The 17,245-nt window shown below is 45.2% G+C and overlaps 1 long non-coding RNA gene across 5 annotated transcripts in view; it reads right to left on the reverse strand.

The window, feature by feature from the left end:
- Positions 1-15,962, reverse strand: part of LOC138098352 (uncharacterized) — a 29,667-nt gene extending 13,705 nt beyond the window's left edge. For all 5 annotated transcript variants that reach the window (XR_011146600.1, XR_011146597.1, XR_011146596.1 and 2 more), the window contains exon 1: positions 15,704-15,962. This is a non-coding gene — a long non-coding RNA (uncharacterized lncRNA). The remainder of the gene's footprint in view (positions 1-15,703) is intronic.
- Between the last annotated feature and the right edge of the window lie 1,283 nt (positions 15,963-17,245).

Genomic DNA, 17,245 nt, shown 5'->3' on the forward strand with positions numbered 1-17,245 from the left:
TTGGTGATGATTTAGCAGTGAGCAGCATTTCATAGATGCAAAAAGACAGCAGCAAGTGAGGGAAAGTAGAATTATAAAAAATTCACCCAAAAAAGAAGTGTTAGCATCAACATCTCTCGTAAATATAAACATGTGCCCATAGATTCAGGCACACCCCTGCACAGAGTGCATTTCAGTGTACAAAATGTCCTTTTGACCTCCTAGGATGAAGTGTCCTTAGCAAGAATTACAATTATCATCAAAGGTTGATTAGCAAGTGTCAGATTGACAAGGAGTCATCAGCAAATATAAATATAGGTCCTGGAAGGAATAGAAAGCCTTTGTGGGAGCTGATAGCTTCTTCCAGCACTGAACCTTGATTTTCTACTTCTCCATGACTTTATTTTTAATCAAAGGATGTCAGAGAGAGGAGAACAGCTCTGTGGGCTTTAATATCTGCCCATAAAATATATTCCTCAGAGTGTGACTGACCAGTTGTAACACCCCTGAGACAAGGACAACTCGGGAAAAAAAGTTGTGAGTTACTTCAGGGAGGATTTTTTGACATCAGAGACCCCCGAGATGTAGCAGGGGAATTATTTTCCTTTAACATGCTTACAGCTAAAGGATTGGCTTCCATTCAACTAATAGAAGTGTTAGTGCTTAGAGCCTGCATGCCTGGCATTCCTGCAGTAATACAATTCTGTATTAAAATCTATTCCAGTCGCTTGATTTATGAAAATGGTTAAAACGTGCTGCACTCGTTCCCAGCTCATTGGATCAAAAGGAGGGGGGGGGAATAGAGAGAATTAATTTTTAAACAGAAAGAAAAAGCAAGTGAGAGAGGACACGCTGCTGTCCCTATCTCAGAAGTGAAGCTCCAGTCCGTATAAAAGTTGCCTGTATCCAAAATGTGACAATTTTATTTCAGAAGGTGACGACGTTTTAAGAATTTGTTGCAACTTGCGGACAAAGCCGCGGTTGATTCGCTCTCCAGCGTTCCCTGGATTTTGTAATATGTCAATACATCATGTTAATGCAAGTTTTTAAAAAAGGGGAAGAGAAAGCAAAAGCTCCCTTCCTTTTTAAGTATGAGTAATCTATCCAAATCCTACTGAGACACACAAAGGAACGCCGGCAATTTTCCCTTTCATAAAATGCGGACTTTCTTTAAATACTTCCTCCCTACATTTTCAAAGCAGGGCTGTATGAAATGAAGGGGAAATGACACCCTTCCCCATTGAAAAGGAGATTATGTAAAACTGCCTGGAGAAGCCAGCCGTGTTAATGCAAATACAAGTATGATCTTATTCATAAGTTGCCATTGTGCTGGCAGAACATGCCTTGGCTCCGTGTGTCCACCTCCAGGAGGAAAACCCTTTTCTTTCGGGATACGCGCCGCCCCTGGTTTGCAAATAAATATGAAACCCCAAAGATCACTTTAAAGGAGTGGAGGGCTCCGTTTGCCTTTGTGCTGAGCACTCGATGCCACTTGAAGTTAATGAGAGCAGTCAGCAGCCCTGACAATAAGGCACGGCGAGGATTTTGTGTGCCCAAAGGTGCTGGGGACACTCCAGGAGCAGCCAGGGCTCCTTCCCCACTCTTAGCCAGCAGCCAAAGCACCGAGTGGGGACAGCCTGGCCCTAGGAAGGGTTTGAAAAGTCAAACCCTGCCTGTGCCACTGGTTGCATTAGATCCAGCCCCTCCTTCTGCCAGCCACTCCAAGACTTCCTCCAGCTGGAAAAGTCCAGGTCATTCCCATCCTCTCCCACACCCTCAGCTGCAGGACACGCTGCATCGGTGCCTTGCTCCCCCCTTGAAAGATTAAAATCATGGACTCCTTAACGTTGGACAAGAGCTCTGAGATCATCAAATCCAGCCTTTAGTTCAGACCCTAGGCCTGGAGCTGTGGGATCAAAGCATCAATTCACCCCAGACCGCGTTCGAGACCAAGTGATGCCCCAGAGGACAAAAAAGCAGAGGGAAAAGTTGTCCTTGCAAAGCTCTGAAGTCCAATTAAAACCCAGCTCCTGCTTGAAAAATTCAAGATGTAGGCACATGAATTTGTCCTTTTGAAAGGGAAGAATATTGCATGGAATAAGGGAGATGGGATGCCCTCAGCCACCAAAAAGACAATGAAATAGAACGTGGGTGGGGAAGCTGTGCTACTGCAAACAGACACATATCCTGACCCCTACATTGCCCAAAGTGCCCCTTAAGGCATTTTATTCTTGTATGTGAACAAGAAAAGCCAATCCTGGTACGTTTTTAAGGTAACTTTACAGGGGAGCTGACCCTCTTTCTTCTGTTGACCACTTTTTAATCTTCTCTGCTTTCCATGGAAACTCCTGGTCGTGTGAGGAAGCCCAAGGCCTTGGCTGTGTGTATTTAACTTTGGGCCCCTAAAGAAGGTCTAATTAATCTTCATTACGTGTGGCTTTTGAAATAGATGCCTACACTGAGTGCCCTTCCTGTGCAGCTCCAGTCCAGAGGAGTTTCTGGCTCAGCCTGGAGGACCCTGGGGTCTTTTCATAGGAAGGGCTGTTCAGTATTTGATGGAGAAATGATTACACAACTCTTCCTACCCTGTGCCACTTATATATGGCAGCTGTTACCAGTCAAACTGTATTTATTTGTTTGCTGGCTAAAGGTAGATAATGGCCAGGCTAAACCAAAACTCCTCAGCTATTTTTTAGTTGCCAGTACTTCTTCAGAGCAGAAGGGTTTGATTCTCCCCAAAGGTTCAAGAGAGTTAATTCCTGTGTTTTAAAATAAGAGCAATACCAGGTCATTTGATAGAAAAATCTACCTATATTAATTCCTGGGGGGTTGGTTTTAGTTATTTAGGTGGTTTTTTTAAAGGAATACCTCAAAATATACAACAGGAGTTTACTGTTTGCATCACAGCACTCTGAGCTAGTTTTAAGTGAACATCTAAAATACAAGGTTTTTTTAAGCTACAAGAAACCAAAAATTAATGTAAGCTATATTTGAGCAGTGGCAGTGCAAAGACCTGCAGAGCTTGGTTCAGCAGTCGGGGGCCAAACCCAAGCCTGTGGCTGAAGGTCCGGCCTTTTGGGAATGTGCAAAACATCATCGACCCCAACATGGTGGAAATTCTGATTTCCAGGCATTTAATTACTTTGCTTTTTAGATCCATTTCCATTGGATAGCAGCACATTAGATCATTGCCCAAAATCTTTATCTGAGGGGTCACGTTTCCAAGTGTTTCTCTACTACAAGGACTCAAACATGACATGCATCAACACCCAAAAAAAGAGGAGATGTGGGGAGAAGCTGACTAAATTTAGGGATCTGCTCTTTTTTATTTACTATTTTGGCAGAATTGGGGGAAAGAAAGTTAACTTCCTCTCCTCCTCCCAGCCAGTTTTATTCTTTAATCTTCCCAAAGAATTATTAAATCTTTTAAAAGATCAAACACTCGGATCTTTCACAAAGGTTGTCACAATGAATTCATTTGCAGAGCTTTCATCCCTCCTTCCCCACTGTGCTGAAATAATGTTGACTATTTTTCCCTGTCTCCCTGGCTTGCTGGAAAGATCCAGTGGCAGAGGTTGTTGGAAGGACTCGATCTCCCACTCTTTTCCCACCTGGCACTGAAATATCCCCAAGAATTAAAAATGCAGGTGGTGGGACCTTGCTGTGGCTGTGCTGTCCAAAAATGAGCTCAGAAAAGGAGCCTTGCAAAAGGTGGTTTATGGCACTGCAGAGCAGAGGGAAAGGGAGTAGCAGTGATCCCTAAAAAGGGAGGGTGATCCCTAAAAATTCCATCCTTTAGGCGTGCTCCTCTTGGTTTAAGAGAGTGCATCTGATGTTATTGCTTGGTAGCCCAATTAGTACTGATCAGTGCTGCTTAGAGCATCGAATCTCTTTGGTTTAATTAGAGATACCTCAATTAACAAACACACACACACTACAGCAGCAACACAGAGAGATACAATTGACAAAATAACACCATTTTGTTCAGTTTCTTACAGAACCAGAGTCTTTCCTGCCAAAACTTTTAAAGCAAAGATGTTTTAGACAGAGAATATTCATTACCCTGAAGACCGGTCTGCTTCAAATGAGAAGCATTTTAAAATAAACTATTTTATACTAAAACAAAAATTTAAAATTGCTGCATTTTCAGAATCCGCCCTGAGTTTTACCACACGCCAATGAATCCTCTCAGAGCAGCAAATTATTTTTTAATTAATCATTTGGCCTTCTAACGGGGTGGGGGGGGGAGCAAGGCCAGAGCAGTTTTGGATCAAGTTTTTGGGTTTAATACCCAACAGGTCACGTTGCCCCCATGATATTCCATGTTCTCCGTGCCTGAGAGCAGCCAGGATGATCCCAGAGAGGGCAGCAGAGGAGGAATGCACGAGGGTGTGGTGCCAGGGATAAAGGAGAGGTGCAGATTGTTTAGTCTCTCACCTCATAAATCCACCTCTCCCTGATTACAAAACACCATTTCTGAGGGACTCAAAGAAGGGATCATTCTGTTTTGAAAACCCTGCTCTTTGATCTGAGGGCATCAAATCTCTCTCCAAGCTGAGCCCTGAGCTTGGATGACACAGGGAACTCTCCTGAGACCATTTCAGGGCCACAGAGTTATCTGGAATAACTTCAGGTGCAGAGGAAACCACAAAATGTGATGGAGAATGCAGAGACCAACACCCTGGGAAATGGGGATTTATAAGTGTGACAAGCATCTCACTGCTATCAGTCCCTCCCTATCAGCTTTAAAAAGCGATCCAAATATCATTTCAGCTCTTCATTTTCCACAAATTGCAAGTTTTCTGTGTTCTGGTCTGACATTTCCTCAGCCCCATCACAGAGGGTGCTCCAGACTCTCCAACAACGAGCACACCAGAACAATAAAACAACAAATGCACACCTCTGTTAAGAACAATAAGACTCCCCCCGGCTAAATGAGAAAAGAGAAGCCTGGGAAATTGGGTAAAAAAAAGGAAATTCCGTGATTTATGGAACTACCAATGCTTCAGCCGCTTTCCCAAACCCACGCAGAGCTTTTGAGGAAAAACAAGTAACTTCTTTTCCAGATCAAGGACAAGGAGATTCAAAGATCCATCCCACTTTTTGAAGGCCAGAAGGAGCAGATCCAGTCCCCAGAAGAAGTTGGATTTCACAAGGCTTTGGCTCCTCCTCGCAGCTCGTTGCACAACCTCCCCCCGCAAACCAACCCAAACATATTTGGTTTCAGCTGGCAAAACTGACATTGCTTCCTTAGAAAGTCATCAGATTTGGGGTTTTATTTCCAATCAGCAAATTTAGCTGTGCCTGCCCAGTAGATCAAACAGTAAGGATTCCAAATTACCCCCAAGGCAGGGCTCAGTAATGAAAAATGGATCACGTTTGACCTGTGCGTTAATTAAGCGCGTTTTCCTATATGAGGAGGTTTCCATCTTTATAAACACCAATAAAACACCTTTTGAACAGGTTCTAATACATAACAGGATTTCCATAAATCCTCCCCTTTGCCCCCAAATTGTAGAGAAGTTCTGATCTTCTTTGGAAATGATCAGCTGTCTAAGGATCTACGAATTTAATGTCATTTAATACAACCAAAGTCCATAAGCTTCTAGAAACAGCTACAAAAATCCAAGGAAAGAAACAACCTTGTTGTCAAATAACCACACCAATAGATTCTTGCACTACTGACTTATTAAGTTTTCACTTTAACCATGATTATTGTTTAATGTCACAGAGCCATTCCATGCCGGACTTGATTTCTTGTGTCTCTGCCCCAAGAAAACATTTCTTATATCCCAACCACAGGCTTTGCTTTCCCAAGAGTGAATTTGCTCAGGGACTGCACAACAGCTGGGCACCAGAGCGATGTGAGCAGGAACTGCACCTCCATGGGGAGATTCGAGCTCAAGCTCATTTTCTCCTCCATCTTTCATAGTGAAGAATGGAGTTGTGAGAGTCAGCAGCTCACACAGAATCCTGGAGTCACAGAAACACTCGTTAGAAATCAGTCTCCTTGAGCTGATCAGAGAAATCCTGCTAAGCTGTCTGATTTGGTCAAAATTTAGAGCACAACAGTCCCTAGCTGATAATTCTGACTGATTTGCTGAAGGATGCTGAGCAGAAGGAGCAGCAAACCCAGCGAGGTGAATTTTCAGCTCGGTGTCGTTGGCCAAATGGTGCAAATGGAGCTGGTTCCCACCTCCTTTTGCTGCCCAGACTCCAGCTCTCTGCTTTCCCTGTCCCAAAGCTGGCTGTGGCTGTGTTTTGGCTGCTCTTGCCTGGCTTTTTGCTGCTCCCAGCAGCTGTAGGCAACTGGTTCCTCCCCACCATCTGCCCAGCCTGGATCACTGCTCTCTCTCACGCTGTGCCTGAGCAAAGACCTCGCTCAAAGCTGGGGTAAATTGGCATTTGCAGCCCAGGGACCTTTGGAGGACAGGAGCTCCTACTTCTGTCCATTCAGGTCAAACCTTTATGCCAATATCCAGAAGTTTCTGGGAGCCATCCTACTTTTCACAGCCCTCCTTCAGCTGACCCTAAATAAAGCAGCTTTTGAGGTCTGTTGTGCTCGCAGGTAGCTCAAATCTTGTTGTCTCCCTTCCAGTCCTGCTTTGTCATCCACATCCCTCTGCTTCCCTGGCACTCCCATTGGCATTCATCTTCCATATCCAAAATAACCTTTTCCTGCGTTTTCACTTTAGAGAAAAGCATCACCGAGGGCGAGAGCTGAATTACAACATGGGGATGTTATAAGAATTCATCATTACGAGACATTCTATTATTGAATGCTGAAGGAGAGACCTGATCTAAAGCAGGAAGAAAATTAACCAATCACTTATGGCAACAAAAAAATTGGAGAAAAGGGAAATGTTGGTGTTTTAAGGAAAAAGAGAAGATAAATAAAACCCCATTTCCTTTCAAAGAGCAAGGAGTTTTCTCCTCATTTGAAGCTGAGCACGGATCTCTCCCCCCTCAATACCATTATCATTTTTCTCCACCAAATTTTTAAATATAACACCTAACACTAATTTTGGGAGCTGGAAGAGCTTTGCAGAGCAGCACAAGTTTAGGGGATTCTGAGTTCAGCTCCAAACTCACCCTCACAGGGGCCCAAGCCAGAAAAAGGAGCCATGGGGATGATTTACCTTCCAGTTCAGCCCATGCTGAAGCATTCCCAGAATTTGGGACTCTGCCATAAATCAGCTGCAGGCATCCAGCAAATTGGATGGGACTCTGCAGAACTGGAACTTCAGGTTGCAATCCCCATCCATTTCAGGGCCCATTCCCATTTTGTTAAATTAATTTTAACACTTTTTTTCTCCCCCTATTTTTTTTTTTCCACCTTAATCCTGGTGCTGTAATGAGGCTGGGATGGGATGTTATGGGTTATATAATGTGTGCTGATATTTGAGGTTTCATACATTATCGGGCCAGGATTAAGGCTGATTAAGGGAGCGCAAAAGAGGAAAGAAAGGAAAGAGATGGGGCTTTATATGACTAAAAATCACATTTTCATTGCTACATCCAACCCTCAGTTCCCTTAAACCAGTGATTTTACTATTGATGAATGGTAGAATTAAGGCCCAGAGATTGCTGTGCCCTCCTTGCAGGCAAGGAAAGTTATTTTCCCTGTCTCCCACTGCCCTTCCCACACGCAGGCAGCAGCTGTAAACCTGATGCCACAAAATCCAGGCCAGTGTTGCGTCCTCCCCCACAGCCCCACTCGCTGGAGCCAAGGTTTTGCCCAACATATGGTCCAGAATTCACTGCCATAAATCATCCTGGCTGTCAGCTCCTGCAGCAGGTTGGGCCAGACCCAGGAAAGGCTGAGGGGGTCTGCAGGTACCAAAATCTCTACCAGGATCTGAGATTGCCTGGATTAGTAGCCAGCTATTCCCGAGGAGGAGCCTCCATCCCCTATCCATCTGAAAATTCCGGTGTTTCAATCCCAGAATTGACTCAAGTGGGTCCAGAAGTATTGTAGGATCAAGGAATTCAGTGTGTAGGTACCAATTCCCCTGGCTGTGCTCAGACTGCAGCAATCCTACCGGAATTAGCAACAACAACAAAGGTGATATGATGACTTTTTCCAGGGAAAAAACACCCACAGAGAGGTGGGTGGTGACACCAACTCTTGACACAGTGACACCATGGATGGAACATCCACCCTGAAGTTCATTTTGCGCTGTCCTGACCCTTAAAAGGGATTTAAATAACTCCATAAAATCATCAAGCTTGCAAAAGAGGTCTAAAATGAAGTCCAACCATCACCCAGCCCCACCAAACCCCATCCTCAAGTGCCACATCCAGACATTTTTTGAACCCTTCCAGAGATGGTGATTCCACCACTCCCCTTCCAAATCTTTACAACCCTTCCCATGAAAATATTTCTCCTGACATCTGCTCTAAACCTCCCCAGGAGCTTTCCAGGGAAGCCTCTCTGTGCTGTAGGTACCAGGAACGAGTTCAGGAGGAGAAGAAAAGGTGGGAAATGCCCAGAACAGGGAAGGAGCAGCATCCCTGGGCTCTGGTCCTGCTCTCTGGGTGTTTATCCAGGGGCTGCTTAATGCAAAATGCAAGAGCTGTCCCAAATCCATGCATTTATTGTTAATGGCACTTGAAGTCAAAAGCACACTGATTCATTTAGTGGGGAATAATCATTTACTGTATTAGCTAATCTATTTATCAATATCAAGTCAATTATTACGAGGCATGGAGAGGGGCTGGTAATTATGCAATGTAAACAGAAAGGATGGGATGGGGGAGTAATTCTATTTACTCATAATTCCAAGTATTGGAAAACAGTCACAGTGGCTGCAGAACAGAGCCCACCTTAAAGAAACAGCAGCAGAAAAGTCTCCCCCAAACGAGGATTTGGGGATCTTTTTTGTGTTACTGCCTGTATGAGCCTTAAAAACATATGAAGTACTTATAAATATCAAAGAGGATTCTGAATATCCCACAGTTTGGATCCTTCTGACACATCCTTGAATTCAAAATTTATTCCAATGTATCCATATTTTCATCTGCAAGGATGACCAAGCAAAAAAATCTTTGTGGAGAACCAGAGATAAAACCACCAAAATAATGTATGAGTAGGCTAAGAATTCACAAGAATATAAATTATAACTGCCATCAGGCAGGTGGACAAGTAGAATAAATCTAATCTGATTTCATGATTCTTTCAGATTTGATAATTCCTCTCACAGTTGTGCTGCGAAAATATTTTTTGTGTCGCAAAAATTTTAGTCCCAATAATTGCTGCAGTCTCTGGAAGGACCCTGCCCTTAATGTCTGCCTAACACAGAATAAACCCAAAAAGCTTTAAGTACTTTTGGCAACATCACCCCCTGCTTCCACGTTTGTTTCCAAGCCCCCAATCCACCAAACTGAGCAGTGTTTCAGGGTTGTTTGGGTTTTTTTTTAAACACCTGAATCTGATCATTTCACTCATTAATCCAGTCCCACATCCACCCTCTGCCATTTAACAGATGATTCACTTAATCGATATTAAAGCTTCCAAGAACTGCAATTGTCTTATTTCCAATAATTTGCAGCATCATATTGAGGTCACCCTGCTCCATTCCAGGCTAGAATTCCGTGCTGGCTCTGCAACAGCGAGGAAGTTTATTGGCCTTAACCTTTTAAAAAGTTATCTGCACTAAGAATAGCAAAACATTACCACGCACTCAATTTTTAATGGAGTTACAACAGAAGAACCCAATCTATTCCTAGTTTTTATGGCTTCAGCACTCCCATCTCTCTTTCCTTCTGCTCCCTTGCCATACATAATAAATAATTAGGGGCATCCATGGGACACAGGAAAATATTGGCAGCTTTGGTCTTTATTCAGGGCCTGGGGATGGGAGCGTTATCAGAGTCCCTTTTCCCACTAATCAGTGTCCCACACCCAGAACCTCTCCAGTGGTACTTTGCTGGGGAAAAAAATCTGTGCAGACAGCAGCAGAACTCTGTTTTCTGCATTGAAAAGCTCCTAACCAGGCGTGGGACTGGGAATTGTGGATGTCCCTCAAGGAAGTAGAGAAATAAGAATAAGGGGAGACCCTTTTGTCTCACCAGTTTTGACATGCCTACTCATTTACTGGCACGTATTCCTCCAAATGCCACACTGCATCTTGCAAAATCTCAACTCCTGGCTTTGGTGGTGTCACGGGACAACAAATTTGGCTTGGTGGGAATATTTGATTTAATGAGATTGGGACAAATAACTGGCTAATTCTTGAATAATGTGAGGATCTGACACTTGCACTGTTACTTTTTTTTCCCTCCTGGTTGTTTTTTGTTTGGTTTTTTTCTTTTTTTAATTAAAAAAAACCCCCAGATTTAGGGGTATCACTGCACAGAGCAGCATTTCACACCCTGGGAAACCGAGTTCTTAAATCCCTCCACCCTTCTTTTTTTAAAAAATACATTGAAATTGGGAAAACCTTGAAACAAAATATTTTGTCTTGAATTTTATCTTCCCCTGTGCTCTGGCAACGACAGCTCAGCATCAACCAGAGGTAGAAAGGGGCAAATTTCACAGCAGGCAGAGAAGTCACCTCAACACCAATTGTTGTAGGAATTAACCAGTGGCTGCTCTTGCCCCTCAGACCCAAGGGGCACCACAACAAATTTCCAGCAACATCAGAACGCACCCGAGGGCACCAAGGGATGAATCTTTTGCCTCCAAGCTTTAAATTCATTATTTTTAACTCTGCCCTTTCCAATGGTCACAAAACAAGACTTGAGGTGCTCTGCAAAGTAAAAAATTGAGATTAAAAAAAAAAAAAAAAAAGGTGGAAAAAAGAGAGACTTTTTGCCTCAGTTCTTCCTTAAATCCTCATCACCCTCCTGGCAGGGCTGAGGTGAAATGGTGCCATGTGGGGATTTCATCAAAAACCAGAGAGCAGAAGATGCTGAAAGTCCCAACTCTCTCCCTCCTGCAGCCCCTGCATGGAGGGGAAATGGTGGGGTTAAGAAAATAAAGTTTTCTCCCAGTAAGGCAGGCACATAATGAATACAGCATTATTATGCAGAAGGCCTCTTGAGACAGAGGCCTAAAAAATTCCGCTGGAAAAGGAAACACCTGTTGGAATATTAACTAGGACAAAGTCAAGCAAGGAGAAAGAGGATAGGTGGCCAAGAGGTCGGAAAAATCGAAGAGGAAATGTTGGAGGGATTTTTCTCTATTTTTTTAAAATGTGTGAAATTGGTCATATTTGAGTTTTTAGCGCAGCAAACTGCCTTCTCCTCATGCAAGGATCTGGAGGTGACAGAAAAGATGAAAAAAAAAGCCAATATTGAGCAAATTATCTTGGTTTGTAAGAGCAGAATTGTGTTGGGCATTCTTAAACTGTACAGCCTAACCAGATACCTCCAGGAGCTGATGGGTTCCAGCTACTGGAAACCACTTACAGCTCGTGTTTAAGAAAGAATAAGGAATAAAAGAATATTATTAAATAAAGAAAAGAAAGAATATTAAGTATTTTTAAGAAAAAAATCTCAAAATCCATTTTGACCAAGGGAACTTTCCTATCAAGCTGAACTCACCATCAGTTTCACAGGTTTCCAAAGATTAAATTAAAAAGGAATAAATTCCGTCTTGCTTTTGCACAATCTCCAAGTTCCTTGGAGAATTCCAGCATCCTTCCCTCCCCATGGCTCTGTCTGGGAGACCGAGGCACAGAAGAGGGAAACCAGAGACCCTGCACCACTCTGGGCAAGGAGAATGGAAAATGCAAACAAAGAAAACAGAATTCAGAAAGGCCCAGCACAGTTTTGGTCCCAAGGCTGCAGCCAGGACATCCAAAACCAAAAATCCTCCTGTGACCTCTGCTGTACATCCCAGTGCCAGGGCTGTAAAATGCCAAAACCCCAAACCTGTCAGGGCTTTTTTCTTTCTTTAGGAAGGTGAGCAAAGCTCACATTCTGCAGCATTTGCTGCCTGACTGGAAGGTGCATCATCAGCCAGCCCCTGTCTTCAGCTGAATACCCAATTCAGGAGGATTTAGCACAGGTCTGAGAGCACTATAAAGCAGATGAGCACTTAGACCATGCTAGGAAACATGATCCTTAGTTGTAGTGCACTTGTAAGCATTTTTTTCCCTCCAATATTTTAAAGGGAATAATGTTTCTTTCCCTATAATACACCGGAGGAGTGTTTCAATCCTCTTGTAAAAGTCCCTGCAGAGCATGAAAATAGCGTGTTGCAAAGGTTTAAACTTGACATGTTGAGGGGGGGGCTGAGCTCTGCAGGGCTCAGCTCTCCAGCACAGCTCTGTAGACAGGGAGGGAAGGCTGGGATGCAGAAGCTGAGCATGGGATGCCCATTCCCAGAATGTCAGCCTTTGGAACAGGCTGGATACAGAAAATAATAACAAGAGATGCAAAGCACAAAGCTCTTTCAGCCAGGCAGCCATTTCCCACTGCCTGCCTGGAGGAGGAGGAGGAGAAGAAAGAGAAAGGAGGGGAAAAAAAAATAAATAAAAACCTAAACCCCAGCCACTTACAGGGATCTGTCTTGGCAGCTTAGCAAAAAAAAAAACCCAGAGCGGTGCTTTCAGCTGAGCCCCTACACCACAGCCGGGATGTCGGAACAGCATCTCCCTGCTCTGCAGCGGATCGATTCCCCACCGCAGCCCCGCAAAGACCCAAGGAAGGAGCAGGAGCCGGCCCCAGACCTATTGACTGGGAGGAACGAACCCTCCGGCTTTGCCTCCTGCCCCGGCTGCCGCTGCTCTCCAAGAACCGAGCCCCCCCTGCTCGAGGTACTCGTATTTTACAGACGGCTCAAGCTCATCCCTTTTATAATGAGCTTCGGTTTATCCTGATTACCTGGAAAGCACATCAGCCTGTCATATCCAGCCCCGGTAATCCTTAACCCTTCCCACGCTGCCTCCATCCCACTGCAGCGCCGGGGAGCCTGGACCTGATTTTCCCCTTCGGGTTTTTCTCCCTGGAAAAATCTTGGTGGCTGCTCCCAGCTGGAGGCTGGAGCGGTGGGGAAGCTCTCTCAAGAATACACGAGGTTGTTTCTCTGCTGGAGCAGCGGCTTTCACAGGGCCAGGGAAGATTTGAGCAGGCACGTGTGTGAAGGAGAGCAGGGGTGAGCGTGATGATGATGATGAAGGGGAGAGGTACCAACAGCGAGGCCGGCCCAAAACAGAGGTTTCAGCACATCCTAAAACATCGAGATATCCCTGGCCATGGCAGCAAGTTGGAAATCGATGATTTTTGAGGTCTTTTCCATCCTAAACCAGTCTGGGATTCTGTGAGCACAAAATTCCCGTTGTCCTCTCAGCCCAGCACCACTGTGGGTGTCACCCTCCTGGGCTTCGTTTATTCAGGCAATAAATCCTCCAGAAGGAATCACCTCCCCATCTTGTATTTATCACTGGAATATATCCACAAAAGGGGGGAATGATCTCAGCTGCTGCCTATAAGTGTGTTCTTACATTAAAAAAGAAATCCCAAACTTGGATAAAACACAATTTCATGTTTTTGTAAGTAGTCGGAACCATAGTAAAACTTCAATTAGAGGTTTGTATGAAAAAAAAAAAATCAAAATTAAAAATCCTCTAAGGTACCACACTCAAAAAGAACTTTGGAGGTGCTATCACATAACAACTGCAACAGGTTTATTACTGGTACCAATAATAATAAAAATAAAATTGACACGGACAAGACAGTGGCTTGGTGGCAGTTCCGTGGCTCCACAGCCATCTCAGACTCTCTCACCTGGATTTAACACAGGAATCTAAACTTTACGAAGCAGATCTTTGGATGGTGGAATGCTACAGCCTCTTAAAACCCATAACATTTAACATGAACTTGAACCTGGCAGGGAGGAAGAGTTGTGCACGGCGAGAGCGTAATTTTAGAAAAAGCAAAAATACCTTGGCAAATTGAAATTTAGCCAGGACATGAACACAGCTCGCTGAAAGGGAATTGCAGGCTCTCAAAAGAGGCACAGATCTTTCCCTTTTGCAAAAGACAGGGATCCAAACCTTTAGATTCCCCAATCCATGTGGAGAGTGCAGGAGAGGAACAAGAAAGCCACGTGGCTCGGCTGAGGAACACTGTGTTCTTCTCCCTGTGACTACAAGCAAATTATTTAGTCACTTGGTGACTGTTTTCTCCATCTGTGGAAGAGAATAATATTGAATGCTCACTTTGCCCACACAGCATTAGTAAAAACCCTTCCAAAAGGTGCATTTTCCAGCATGGCAGCGCCATCAGGGATTGCCTTCTGCCCAGACCTCCATGCAAAGCAACACCTTTGGAAGAGTCAGGAGTTCTTTTCCCAGCTTTAGCAAATTCGCATTGTGGGTTAATTAATTTCTATCGAGGGCTTGCCGAATGCCGCAGGAAAAGGCACTGCAGAGATGGAAAGTCATTTTTATAGTGCTGAGCTGAGGCCAAGGGAAACAGATTTGGATCGGAACCTATAAAGCTCTGAGCTCGGCTCTCTCATAATAGTAATTAATGAATGAGACTGCAAACATTTGTTTTTCAGGCCAAACTATCACCTTGATATGAAATGCCTGAAATAATTTCAAAGCAAAACATTTAAGTCGTAAATCTGTCGGCGCACCCCGAAAAGCGTTTGAATTTAATCTCCTGAGTTGTGCTGGGCACTGGGCTCTTCCTGTACAGCTTTTACTGTTACGATCGTGATAAGGGCACTGGGAGGTGAGAAACCGAGCTCAATAATTCACACCCCGCCTAAAAGGCAGTACCGAGCCTAAGCCCTGCTTGCGAATTACACCTGAAGCCACCAAATCTCGTCTGGCTGGTGGGAAGAAAGGAAAAGGGTGAAGGGAAGGACGCTGCAGGGATGGGGAGACACTTCAAACAGCAACCTGAGCCTGTTCAGGTGCCCTTGGGGCAGGAAGGAGGGTGGGAGCGAGGGGAGCGCGCAGGTGGAGGGAGGATCCAGCATCAACCCGCTGCTGGTTCCATCAGCCTGGCAACTGTTTATGCAAACAATCCGGCTGACTCATTAAAGCGCTGCTCTGATCAGCTATTAATTGTAACTGACAGATTAAGAGGGGAACAGCATGAGACAGATACTTCAGGAGCGAGAGCAAAACATACCGGGAGCTTAATCTGTGTTTTAATTCCGGCACCCTGCTCCCCGCCCCCAGCCCTGCCTTTGTCACCGCGGCTCCCTCGCTCCGCATTGCTCGGCGCCCACCTCGGCAGCCCTGCGTTCCCAGCAAGGGCTCCCACGGCATTCCAGGGAGCCCACGGCAGCAGCCCCGCGTTCTGCTCGCCCCTCCGAGGGCTCGGGGCAGCGCGGATGCTGCCGGTGTCGCCCGCTGGCTGCAATCCCTCCCACGGCCCGTGCGCGTTCTTGGGGCTCTGATCCCCTCAGATGCTGCCTGATACCGATGGAAGGAAGGGCTGAGATGGATGCTTGCTCTTTTTCATTTCCCTAAGCTGATAGACAGGACTTGTCAACTGCAATCAAGAAAAAAATAGCTCAAAACCTGCTACTGTTCTATTACATATTTCATGTTCTCCGTGCAGCGGGGAAGTCCCAGCCCTAAAAAATTCTTGCTTTGAATTAGAAAAAAACCCCACCAAACCTCTTGTAAAAGCCACACCTGGCTGTCACACAGGCCACAGTGAATTTGGGGAACTCAGCTCCACAAGAGGTTACAAAGGCCATTGATAGAAAGGAATTTTAAGTGCATGTACATTAATAAATAGAAGAAAGGCCCACCTGAGCTGGCAACGAGGAGAACTCAGGTCACCAGTAGTTAATGGCACGTTCTGGGGAGCTGTGAAGGCATTGCTGGCATTCTTCTGGAGCTCTGAGCATCAGCTCCTGGCTCCTGCTAAGGGCTGGAAGCTGGTGACAAGGACCTTGAACCAAACACAGCTGATTTTACAGACAAACCCTCCGAGGGTTTCACCCAGCTCTTGAAAAGCACACAAGGCCACTGGACCCAGGATAAATCCAACTCCAGGACTGCCTTAAGTCCTGACTCAAGTTTTGCCCTTCCCCTTTCTCCTCCCCTTTTTCTACCCCACTGGGCTTGATTTCAAAAATGAAAACACCTGACCCTTCTCTCTTTTTTGGTGGGCAGGGGAGGTCTTGAGTGAGAAGCAAACCTGAAGTGAATGAACTTTGTGCTGAAGGAGCCAAGATCCACGATAGGAATTTTATTTCTTTTCCCATACCCTTCAAACAGTGCCAGCACCATCCGGGCCTGCCTTGGACCCTGGAGCCACCCAAACCTGAGACCCAGACCTCAGGAATCCTCAGCTTCTGCCATGGAATCAGAACTGTGATCCCCTTAAGCCCCTTCCCCTCTCCCTTGGCAAGGAGGAAGGATCACTAATAGGGCTGGGCAGTAATTAGTCATTAAGCCCTGTATCCCATTAAGAGTTGCCAACAGCAGATGCCAAGGGAAGGGTGGGAGGGGGGCCTCAGTGCACATTGATATTCCCCCAATATTCCCCTCTGGCTTTCAGTGACATGGAAATATCTCCAAGGGCTGCTGGAGGATGGGGCTGGGCTCTGCTCAGTGTGACAGGATGAGGAGCAGTGGCCACAAAATAAAACACAACAAGTTCCACCTCAACACGAGGAAGAAGCTCTTCCCACGGAGGTGGCAGAGCCCTGGAGCAGCTGCCCAGGGAGGGTGTGGAGTGTCCTTGTCTGGAGACATCCCAAAATCACCTGGGCACGTTCCTGGGTCACCTACCTGGGCATGGGGGTGGCTCTGAGTGATGTCCAGAGGTCCCTTCCAACCCCAGCTATTCTCTGATCCAAGGATTTTGGGACAGCAGTGGGATCTTTGTCCCTGGTCTGGCATTCCCTTCCTTCCCAGCAAACCTTTAACCCCCAAGTGCACCCCCCCTGCCTTTGAGTGAATAATGGGGTGGATGAGCTGGGCAACATCTTGCCCATAAATATTCCCCCAAAAACCCCTTTATTTCCTGCAGAGATAAGAGTATCTCCCATCTTTATGAGTTCCACATTGCAATCAATGTGGTCTGCATTTAAAAAGCACACACAAACATGAATCCATCTATCTACAGGCTGGATATGTTTCCATCCACACCATCCAGACAGAATATTTTGCCACACTCTGCAGGATTAAGTGCACATTGCCACGGAGAAATAAATAAATAAACAACCAGCAATTTCTCAATTTCTTCCTGCTGTGTGGCAGTGGTGAAAATTGCTTGGAAATAGGGAACTATTATAAATATTCTATATATAACCACACATTGTGGAGGGAAGGGGAGAGGAGGG

The sequence above is a fragment of the Aphelocoma coerulescens genome, chromosome 24 (genome assembly GCF_041296385.1).
Source record: "Aphelocoma coerulescens isolate FSJ_1873_10779 chromosome 24, UR_Acoe_1.0, whole genome shotgun sequence".
Lineage (NCBI taxonomy): Eukaryota > Metazoa > Chordata > Aves > Passeriformes > Corvidae > Aphelocoma > Aphelocoma coerulescens.